At 40.1% G+C, this 12008-nt stretch overlaps 1 protein-coding gene across 3 annotated transcripts in view; it reads right to left on the minus strand.

Moving 5' to 3' along the window:
- The window catches only part of Kdm4d (lysine (K)-specific demethylase 4D), a 37975-nt gene that overhangs the window by 19813 nt on the left and 6154 nt on the right, over nucleotides 1-12008 (minus strand). Inside the window, exon 2 of one of the 3 annotated variants that reach the window (XM_006510271.2) lies at nucleotides 3167-3332. The exons of the other annotated variants lie outside the window; for them this stretch is intronic. The gene's annotated coding sequence lies outside the window, so the exon portion shown is untranslated. The remainder of the gene's footprint in view (nucleotides 1-3166; nucleotides 3333-12008) is intronic. 3 annotated transcript variants of the gene reach the window in all.

A 12008-nucleotide genomic window follows, 5' to 3' on the forward strand; every position in this document is an offset into this window, starting at 1 on the left:
TGCCTCTTCACTTACTAATTTTGCTGTACAGAGAGCCTTTTGATTTCTTCAAGTCCCATTTGCTGATAATTAATTGTCCCTATTTTCTGAGCTACTGGAGTCCTTCTCAGAAAGTTTGTAGCTATTGCATATATGGTTTTGGGTTGGTTTGTTTGTTCTGTAGTATCTTCAGATTTTGGAGTCAAACAGTGTGGGTTTCAATCCACGTATAGGTGATTTATATGGATCTAAAGGTGAGAAATAAGGATCTAGTTTTATTCTACATATGGAAATCCAGTTTCCCCAGTACCTCACTGAAGATAGTGACTTTGCTATAGTTAGCACTTTTGCCAAAAATGATGGAACTTAGCTGTGTGTGTTCATGTCAAGAGTTTTTGTTGTTTGTTTCCTGTTACACTGATATACATCTCCATTTTTGTGTTGGCACCTTCTTTTTTGTTTTTGTCTGTTTATTTTCCACACAGGTAAAATACTGTGTTTAGGAAAAACAAATCTGAATTTCTGGTCTTTGCATTTTCTTTTGCTTTGTTTTTAGAGGTCCCATTTCTTAATTTCCCATCTACTCCTTCCTTTGTACATATCTATATGACTACTCTGCTTTATTTCTATACTACTTAACATTAAGAGTTGGCATACAAAATCTCACCATCTACAATCATCCTCTGCAAAATTTGGCTTGATTTACAATTATACTTGAGCATTCTTCCTAGAGTAAATTCAATTCACTCCTGATACTCTGAATTAGTATTATAGTGAAATAAACAAACAAATGAAAAATTGGAGCCATATTTCATTCAGCTCTTTGAGCATACTTTAACCATGAAAGTGATAGGTGATATCCTGTTTCCTTACACTCTAAGAAGTGTGTGTGTGTGTGTGTGTGTGTGTGTGTGTGTGTGTGCAAAATACAAACATTTCTTGATTTTAGATTCCTTCTTAAATATTGTTTGTATTGTTTCAACTGAATATTGGGTTTACAATATTTCATATATATTATTATAGTTCTGTTGCTCATAACTACTCTTTTTTGCTTTGGAACTTGACACAAGCCAAATTCTTGCTAACTAGACATATTCATTAATGTTGCCTGACATAGTAAAAATCCTACATTCATTGCAGATTATAATAAGAGTTGTTCTAAACTTTCATACTATCATATCCCACCATTTATCACCTAATCTGAGACCATTTTAAATATAAAGGAACCTAGGGATGACAGTATAAACCAGAATCTTATTGATACATCAGGTTAAAGAGCAATAGAAACACAGAATTATATTTTCCCAAATTGCAAAATACATTTTTTCAAGTACTATAAATCCTTCAGAAAGTTGACCAGAGTATGGCTTTTTTTACAAGTGTCAAAATTTAAAAATATACAGAATATGTTCTACTACTATAAAACAATGAAATGAAATCAGAAAGTAATGACAAAAAAATTTAAAACCCCCAAATTTATAAACTGAAAATATGTTTTTGAATAAACCCTTAATAAGAATGAACTAAAACGTTAAATGTGGAAATTCATTCTATATAAATGAGAATGAAACTACTACTTTTCAAACCTGTGGTATGCTGGTAAATAATATTAAAGAAAAGTTGAAAACCTTAATTAAAGAAATAGCTAAGGCAGGAGGCTAGGAAATTATACGAACTACACAGGCATCAATCTTAGACAGGCATCAACCTAAAACTAAATTTTTTTGGAAAAAAAAAACCTTAAAACACTAAAAAAATAAATAAAACCAAAAATCGATGAGATGCAAAACTATATAAAATAGAGTACAGAGAAACCCAAACTTTTGAGAATTTTAATAAGCTTGAAAAATCTTCAGTAAAAATGATAAAGCATAAAAGTTCAAGCCACAAATACCCAGCTCTGATGACAGAGGTCACTGCTGACAGATAGCCAGCTCTGGTGACAGAGGTCATCTGTGTAAAGGCTGGTGACACAAAAGAACTGAAAACAGAAAGAGAAAGAGAAAGAGAAAGCAGGAAGAAAAAAAGAAATAAAGAGTATGGATAATTTTACTAATGCACATTTTAAATTAAAGGAATAGATTTCTAGAAAAATATAACAGACACAAGAAATGAGAAGATTGACTACATCAAACCATCAAAAAAATTGAAGTAGCAGCCAAACTCTTAGAAACAAAATTCCAAACTCAAGATGGCTGTACCAGGGGATTTTACCAACCATTTAAAAAAAAATGTAATTCCAATCTTGGCAAACTTTCCCAGAGAACAAAAGATATGCTTCCTAGTTTGTATTATGGCACAGATCCTAAAGACTAGAAGAAAGAAAACAATATCTCTTTTGAACACTGACACAAAAACTCTAAATAAAGTATGAGCACACTGACTCAAAGACTAGGGGCACTGGTGGCTTACTCCAGCAAAAAACAATTAGGTAAAACTTTAAGTCTATTTATTACATACTGACAGATTAAAGGGATCTCAGTGCAGAAGAGGTACTTGATCATTTGAAAATGTCTGCACGTATACACTAGTGCTAGTCACGCTCTGGTCTGAGAAGCTTCTCTTTGAAGCAAGCAGCAATAACCGCAGGGACTTGTAACTAGTCCAGAAATGAGAGTAAATGGCTGTTGGATGCTCAGCCCTAGATCACCTATATCTCCCCTTCCAGGCTCAGAAAACATGGTGGAAGGGGCAGGAAGAATGGCAGACAGTCGCAGAGTATCAAAGAATAATCTTCAAGCATAATATGGCTTATACTCTTGAACTTAAAAGCTGTGATTACCTGGCTGGACCTACACAAGATTGAATTTGTCAGCATCCTGACAGAGAAGAGAGAGGGACTCACAAGGTCCCATCGCTCTCTGAAGATCTATAGGTAATTAATGATTTCCAGGGGAAGGAAGACATGGTCTTCAGTGGAATAGCCACTGGTAAGAAGCCCATGCTCTTGTAAGCAACCGTAGTGAAACTCACTGGGTCACAAAATAAAACAATAAGTAGATGTTAAAGTAGAAAAGAGATTAGTTGGGAATTGGAATCAGTAGGAGGAGAAGAGGTGTGAACACGACCAAAATACCCTATATGCATAGATGAAAATGTCATAATAATAAAACCTTCCATCAAATTTGTGACTTTAAACATAGTTTTCAACAACCTTAAATAGTAAGAAAAGTATCATAAAACATACCATTGCAAACCATCAAAACTGTACTCAACAGTAGTAAGTTAAAAGTTTTATCTTGCAGATCAAGAAAAAAATAAGGACGCCTGGGGTCAGAATCTTTATTCAACATTGTCCCGGAAGTTCTAACCAACACAAGGCAAAGAAAAAGGGAAGACAGAGTGAAAAGAGACTGGAAAAAAAAAGAAACACATTATTATTATTGGCAGATAGTTTGTGTATAAAACTATTCAGAGTAAACCACTTGAATTAACAGAAGAGTTTGGTGAGTTCTCTGAATTTAAAATAGGTATATATAAAAATCAATTATACTTGTATATATCAGTTACAAATGATCCAACTTTAAGAATATCAATGACAATAGCATTAACTATTAATGAGAGCTTGTGGCATTTCTATGGGGCAGTAATGTAAATATATTCAGAGTCGTATCCTGATGTACTTTTGAAAACAAAGATGATCTAAACAAATGAAAAGAGAAAAGACAGGGACAAAAAATGGAGCAGAGACTGAAGGAAGGGCCATCGGGGGACTGCCCACCTGGGGATCCATCCTGTCTGCAGACACCAAACCCTGACACTATTGCTGTTGCCAAAAGGTGCTTGCTGACAGGAACCAGGTGTGGTTGTTCCCTGGCAGTTTCTGCCAGCAACTGACCAATGTAGATTTGGAAGTTTGGAGCCAACCATCAGACTGAGCTCGGGGGTCTCCAGTGAGCTCACAGAAGGACAGGAGGAGCGGAGGGGAATTGCAATCCCATAGGAAGACCTGGCTGGACCACCTACTGCTCTCACGGACTAGACCACCAACCAAGGAATGTACAGGGAGGGATCCATGGCTCCAGATATATGTGTAGCGCAGGATGGCCTTGTTTGACATCAATGGGAGGGGAGGCCCTTGGTCTTGTAGGTGTTTGATGACCTAGTGTAGGGAGATGCTGGAGCAGTGGGATAGAAGTGGGTAGGCGTGTGGTACAGCACCCTCATACAGGCAAAGGGGAGTGGGGAGACAGTAGATGGAGGATGGGGAGTTGTGGAGGGGTAAACAGGAAGGGGGATGTCATTTGAGATATAAACGAATGGAATGATTAAATTAAAAAAGAAAAAAATAGGGCTGGAGAGATGGCTCAGTGGTTAAGAGCACTGACTGCTCTTCCAAAGGTCCTGAGTTCAAATCCCAGCAACCACATGGTGGCTCACAACCATCCATAATGAGACCTGATGCCCTCTCCTGGGGTGTCTGAAGACAGCTACAGTGTACTTACATATAATAAATAAATTAATTTAAAAAAAGAAAAAATATATACTTCATTTCTAAATCTAAAGACTCACTACTATAAAAACATCAGTTTTTAAATTTGCAAATGTAATATTATTTCAGTTAAAATTCCAAGTGTATAGAACTTGACAGTTAGCTCCTGAATATATGAAGGGCAAAGAGGTCTTGGAACAGAGGAAGAAGTAATAAGAATTGTTAAACTAGCCGTCAAGACACCATCACATCATGGATAAAATGAATGCTTGGTGACCTGAAAAGTCTTTAGAGAAGGTACTAACAGAGAATATGAGTATGATTTTGAAGAAAGAACATTCTCAAGTAAAAAACAGCATGCACTTAAGAAAAAGGACTCATATATTAAATCCCCAAATGGAAGATTTCCATGTATCAAAATCAGTATCAAATATTTTCAAATGAGAAGCTAAGAAGTAGGAAGTGGTATGTGCAGCATGAATAAGAAGCAAGAATTACTACCCAAAGGACTAAAACTCAAAAATCTGTAAGGAAAAGACAATCCAATAGGAAAGTAGTTAGATTTATAGAGTTCATTTTTACAGTTAAATTCCACACAGCCACACACAACACACATTAAGTGGGAGGGCAAAAGAAAAGGTGAGATTCATTTATACACTATTTAAATAGATTCATTTATACACTATTTAAATAGATTCATTTATACACTATTTAAATAGAGAGCGCCCAAGGTTGACAAGCCTGAGTTCCTTTACAAATTAATTCATGGGCATTTAGGCGGGGGCTGGGGAGATTATTCAACCAGATTGCCTACAGGACGACCCTAAGCTCACACTTAAGCTTGTGGTCACACGCTTACATTTCTTTACTAGGAAAAATTGTCACCTTTTTTTTTTTTTTTTTTTTGAGCTATCAGGTTCATAGATGGTGGATTTCAGTAGAAAGAGGGGAATGATTCAATTGGTAGAAATGGAGGGAGATTTGATTACAGTTATAATTGGATTGGGGTAGCCTGACCTAATTAAAAATTTGATGCTATCCATAAGGAAGCCTGATCATCACGTGAGTTTTCACTTAGGAGACTATCTTCGGAAAGGAATGACTTTCTCTGGGCCTTGTATGTTTTCTTTTAAAGTCCAGACTGGGGTAAGCAGAAGATAAGTTACCTTTCCTTTCTCAAACTGTGGCTGTGTGCAGTACCCGTCACCTCACATACACCAGAAAAGATACACATATGAAACACAACCTTCTATAGCAGGACATGCGCGCTTCCTATTAAAGCTCATTCATTCATCTGTTCACTCATTTATTTGAAAAAGTTTTACTAGGCAAATGCTAGTGATAATCACTGTTCTAACTGTTTGGCCTTTGGCACTAAGCATGCCTTCATGGAACTTATTGTACATGCTCTGCATAGAGGTGGAGAGACAGTAATGTTAACGTAACACAAGACCACAAACTTGCAGAATGCTGGACACAAGAGTACAGGATGATAGAGGCCAGCGGGAGGAACAGCTCCAGCTTTAACCAGGACTGTCACAGCTGGCTTTGTGAGTGAAGAGAAAGACTTTTGCTGGCCCCTGAGCAAAAGCTCTAGAGCAGAAATAGCTGTGTCCTAGCAAGAAGGTAGGTATGCTGTAAAGGCCTAAGGGTTGAGTCTCGGAGGCAAGCAGACAACGACATGGAAACTTCTGCAACCCGCTCTATGAATGGCTTGCCTTCTCCTGTGAGAGTAATGGGGTGCCACTGCATCTTCACTGTTTCACTGGGTGTCCTTTTTCTCAATCCCATTCAAATGTTAGTTTTTTCATAAATTGCTGGGAACACAGTACTGTAATGTGATCATTGAAAAATGGAATCATATGTTTTTAAGATTTTATTTTATAAATATACACATTTGATATACACATATTTTATATAGATACATACTGTCTTGGTCAGGGTTTCTATCCCTGCAAAAACATCATAACCAGGAAGCAAGTTGGGGAGGAAACGGTTTATTCAGCTTACACTTCCACACTACTGTTCATGACCAAAGGAAATCTGGACTGGAATTCAAGCAAGTCAGGAAGCAGGAGCTGATGCAGAGGCCATGGAGGGATGTTCTTTACTGGCTTGCTTCCCCTGGCTTGCTCAGCTTGCTTTCTTATAGAACCAAGACTACCAGCCCAGAGATGGTCCCACCCACAAGGGGCACTCCCCCCTTGATCACTAATTGAGAAAATGCCTTACAGCTGGATCTCATGGAGGCATTTCCTCAACTGAAGCTCTTTTCTCTGTGATAACTCCAGCTTGTGTCAAGTTGACACAAAACCAACGAGTACAATTGACCCCTTGTCAATTTGACACACAAACACATCACTATTAAGCCTCAACCCTTAGTTTCTTATTCATCCCCAAGATCTAAATAACTTTAAAAGCCACAGAGTCTCATGTGCAAATTTCTACATATTAAAATTTTCAATCACTTTAAAATATCCAATCACTTTTAAAATTCAAAGTCTTTTACAATTAAAAGTCTCTTAACTGTGGAATCCACTAAAATATCTTCTTCCTTCAAGAGGGAAAAAATATCAGGGCACAGTCACAATCTAAAGCAAAGTCAAACTCCAACTGTCCAATGTCTGGGATCCAACTCACAATCTTCTGGGCTCCTCCAAGGGCTTGGGTCACTTCTCCAGCCCTGCCCTTTCTAGCACACACCTTGTCTTCTAGGCTCCAGCTGCCAGTACTCTACTGCTGCTGCTGTTCTTGGTGGTCATCTCATGGTACTGGCATTTCCAAAACACTGTTGTCTTCCACTGTAACTAGGCTTCACCAATAGCCTCTCATAGGCTCTCTTCATGGTGTCAAGCCTCAACTCCTTTGCATGACCCCTTCAAGTCCTAGATCATCAATTGCAACTGAGGCTGCACCTTCACCAATGGCCTTCTGTGGCTTTTCACAGTGCCGAGACTCAGCTGCTCTTCATGACCCCTTCATGCCTTCAAAACCAGTACTACCTGGGTGACTCTTACACATTACCAAGTCCAGCCACAGCAATCTTGGCTATTTCTGGAATACAGCTTCTATGCTCTCAGACAACAGTTGCCAGATTTCACCTCAGTGATGCTGGCCTCTTCTTAATCACTGCTAATTTCTTAGCTCCAGCTAACCAGCATCAGTAGTCCCAGTAATGCAAAGGTTTCATTTTAGTGGTTCTGGTATCTTGTTAATCACAGCTGATTTTTCAGCCCCAGCTAACCAAAACCACAAATTCTTCACAACAAAAACAGGGCCCTGAAAAGAGTCTTTAATCTTCCCTCTGAAATTTCACAAGCCAGGCCTCCATTGTCTGCACTGTTCTCAACATTATCTTCCAAGATCCTACACAACATCCCACAGAGCTCTTAACACTGAATGGATCTTCTAGCCCAAACTTCCAAAGTCCTCCCATAGTCTTCCCAAAAACATGGTCAATTTGTCACAGGAATACCCCACTATGCTAGTACCAGCAGCCATAGAGCTCAAGTTGTAGAAAATCAAACTGAAGCCTTCATTATAAGGTTGGCTGAATTACAGCGAAAATTCAAGTCTCAGCCTCAGTGGGTGTCAGCAGGGCATTAATTGGCAAAGAATGGGATCCTATAACTTGGGATGTGTGGGAAGACCCTGTTGAAGCTGAGAATTTTGTATCTTCAGATTCTCAAGGGTTTGCCCCACCTGAGGAAGTAGTACTCTCAGCCCCCCCCCTTAAATAATGCCTTTCCCACATGAGGAAATTAACCCCTCAGAGTCTGATAAACCAGCAGTGACTTTCACTGCAGAAAATGCCAGACAAGACAATATTGATGTTTCTCAAGGGCTACCAATAGTTTCTTCTAGACCTATAACCAGACTCAAGCAAAACAAGCTCCTAGGGGGGGAGGTAGAAGGTGTAGTCCATGAGGAAATGAGCTATACTACTAAGGAGCTTAATGAGTTTGCTAATTCATTCAAGCAGAAGCCTGGGGAATATGTGTAGGAATGGATTTTAAGGGTGTGGGATAATGGTGGAAGGAAGATAAAACTAGATCAGGCTGAGTTTATTGGCATGGGCCCTCTGGAGATTCTAGGTTTAATATGGAAGCTCACACAGTTAAAAAAGAGGTGGCAGAAGTTTGTTTAAATGGTTGGCTGAAGTGTTTATCAAAAGCCTGATATTCCGAGGCTTAGTGTTGACAAAGGGATTTTTAAGGCTTGGGGAAATTGCAATGCCAGAGTGGATATATTGTATAAAACCTAATCTTCCACAATGGGAAGGTCCAGAAGATATGCCCTTCACCAGCCCTATAAGACGCAAACTGGTGAGAGGGGCACCAGCACATTTGAAGAGTTTTGTTCTTGCCCTTTCCTTTGTACCAGACCTTAGGGTTGGAGATGCTACTGTTCAATTAGATGAATTAAATTCTATGGGTTTAATTTGCTGTTCAATTAGATGAATTAAATACTATGGGTTTAATTTGGGCCCCAAGGTAATAAGGGCCAGGTGGCCGAATTGAATCTCCAGAGACAATGTGATCATAGCTATTATAATAGACATTGTAGAGAAAACAATGTTTATAGTGACATACCCCATAATGGTCAGCACAGGAGAGGTGAAATTTATTATTTTTTTTTTATTATTATTTTGGTTTTTTTGAGACAGAGTTTCTCTGTGTAGCCCTAGCTGTCCTGGAATTCACTCTGTAGACCAGGCTGGCCTCAAACTCAGAAATCCTCCTGCCTCTGCCTCCCAAGTGCTGGGATTAAAGGTATGTGCCACCACTGCCCAGCTTGGGAGGTGAAATTTATAATGGCATGACTCATTTGGACTTTTGGTACTGGCTAATCAAACATGGTGTTTCCAGGCTTGAAATAGATAGGAAGCCTACTGCATATCAGTTTGATCTGTATAAGCAGAAAAATTCTCAAACAAATGAAAGAAAGCTACATTGGATCATGGCAGAAGGCAATCTCAGCCCATTCCGGCAGATCCAGGACCCCTTAAATGAAGGGGTGGCCAGGATCCCCTGAGGAAGTATCTTGATAAGACACCTAAAAGTTTTGCTGCTAGCCTTTCTCCAGTCCTTCCCCACAGGGACCTACAGCCTTTTACAAGGGTAACTGTACACTGGGAGAAAGGAAACAATAAGATTTTCTGGGGGTCTATTGGATACTGGTTCTGAGTTGACACTGATCCCAGGAGATCCCAAGAAACATTGTGTCTTTCCAGTTAAAGAAAGGGCTTATGGAGGGCAGGTAATTAATGGAGTTTTGACTGATGTCTGACTCACAGTAGGTCTAGTGGGTCCCCAAACACATCCTGTGGTCATTTCCCCAGTTCCAGAATGTATAATTGGGATAGATATACTCAGAAATTAGCAGAATTCTCACATTAGTTCTCTGACCTGTGGAGTGAGGGCTATTATGGTTGGAAAGGCTAAATGGAAGCCTTTAGAGTTGCCTCTGCCAAAGAAAATAGTGAATCAAAAACAGTATCGTATTCCTGGAGGAATTGCAGAAATTACTGCCACTATCAAGGACTTGAAAGATGCAGGGGTAATGATTCCCACCACATTTCCCTTTAACTCTCCTTTCTGGCCAATGCAGAAGAGAGATGGATCTTGGAGAATGACAGTTGACTAGCAAAAACTAAATCAGCTAGTAACTCCAATTGCAGCTGCTGTACCAGATGTAGTTTCATTACTTGAGTAAATTAACACATCTCCTGGCACCTGGTATGTGGCTATTGATCTGGCAAATGCCTTCTTCTCAGTACCTGTCCATAAGGACCACCAGAAGCAATTTGCTTTCAGTTGGCAAGGCCAGTGGAATACTTTTACAGTTTTGCCTCAAGGAAATATTAACTTTACTGCCCTGTGTCATAACTTAGTTAGAAGGAATCTTGATCATTTGTCTCTTCCACAAATTATCACATTGGTACACTATATTGATGACATTATGCTGATTGGACCAAGTGAGCAGGAAGTAGCAAAAACTTTGGATTTGATGGTAACACATATGCATATCTGAGGATGGGAAATAAATCCAACCAAAATTCAAGGACCATCTACCTCAGTGAAATTCTTAGGAGTACAGAGGTGTGAGGCTTGCAGATATATTTCTTCTAAGGTGAAAGGTAAGTTATTGCACCTGGCGCCTCCCACCACCAAGAAAGCAGCACAACGTTTAGTGGGTCTATTTAGATTCTGGAGACAGCACATTCCTCACTTGGGTGTGTTACTTAGGCCTATTTACCAAGTGACTCAGAAAGCTGCTAGCTTTGTGTGGAGGCCTAGAACAGAAGGCTCTTCTACTGGACCAGGCTGCTGTGCAGGCTGCTCTACCACTTGGACCATATGACCCAGCAGACCCGATGGTACTTGAGGTGTCAGTGGCAGATAGAGATGCTATTTGGAGCCTCTGGCAGGCCCCTGTAGGTGAATCACAGAAGAAACCTTTGGGATTTTGGAGCAAAGCTCTACCATCATCTGCAGACAACTATTCTCCCTTTGAAAAACAGCTCTTGGCCTACCATTAGGCCTTAGTGGAAACTCAATGTTTGACAATAGGACACCAAGTTACCATGGGACCTGAACTACTCATCATTAGCTGGGTGCTATCAGACCCTCCAAGTCATAAAGTAGGACATGCACTGCGGCAGTCTATTATCAAATGGAAGTGGTATATATGTGATCGAGCCAGAGCAGGTCCTGAAGGCACAAGCAAGTCACATGGAGAAGTTGCTCAAATGCCTATGGTTTCTACTCCTGTTACTATGCCATCTGCTGTACAAGCATGTACCTATAGCCTCATGGGGTGTGCCCTATGATCATCTGACTGAAGAAGAGAAGACTAGGACCTGGTTTACTGACAGCTCTGCACGTTATGCAGGCCCCACCGAGAAGTGGACAGCTGCAGCATTACAATCCCTTTCCGGGACAACCCTGAAACATACAGGTGAAGGAACATCTTTACAGTGGGCACATGGTATTACAGTTTGTTTGGAAGAAGAAATGGCCAGATGTACGATTGGCTGGATGGGTCAGGAACTTGGAAAGATCACAATTGGAAAACTGGTGAGAAAGACATCTGGGGAAGAAGTATGTGGATAGATCTCTCCAATTGGGCAAGAATGTGAAGATATTTGTGTCCCATGTAAATGCTCATCAAAAGGTGACTTTAGCTGAGGAGGAGTTCAATAATCAAGTGGATAGGATGACCCGTTCTATGGACAGTCAGCCTCTTTCCCCAGCCATTCCTGCCATTGCTCAATGGCAAAGTGGCCATGGTGGCTGAGATGAAGGTAATGCTTGGGCTCAACAACACGGACTTCCACTCACCAAGGCTAACCTGGCTACAGTTGCTGCTGAATGCCAGATCTGCCAACAGCAAAAACCAACACTGAGCCCCAGATATGGCACCATTCCTCAAGGTGATCAGCCAGCAACCTGGTGGCAGGTTGACTGCATTGGACCACTTCCTCCGTGGAAAGCACAATGTTTTGCTCTTACTGGAGTAGATACTTATTCTGGTTATGGATTTGCCTTTCCTGCACATAATGCTTCTGCCAAAACCACCATCCATGGACTCACAG

Source organism: Mus musculus, chromosome 9 (assembly GCF_000001635.26).
Source record: "Mus musculus strain C57BL/6J chromosome 9, GRCm38.p6 C57BL/6J".
In the NCBI taxonomy this organism is placed as follows: Eukaryota; Metazoa; Chordata; class Mammalia; order Rodentia; family Muridae; genus Mus; species Mus musculus.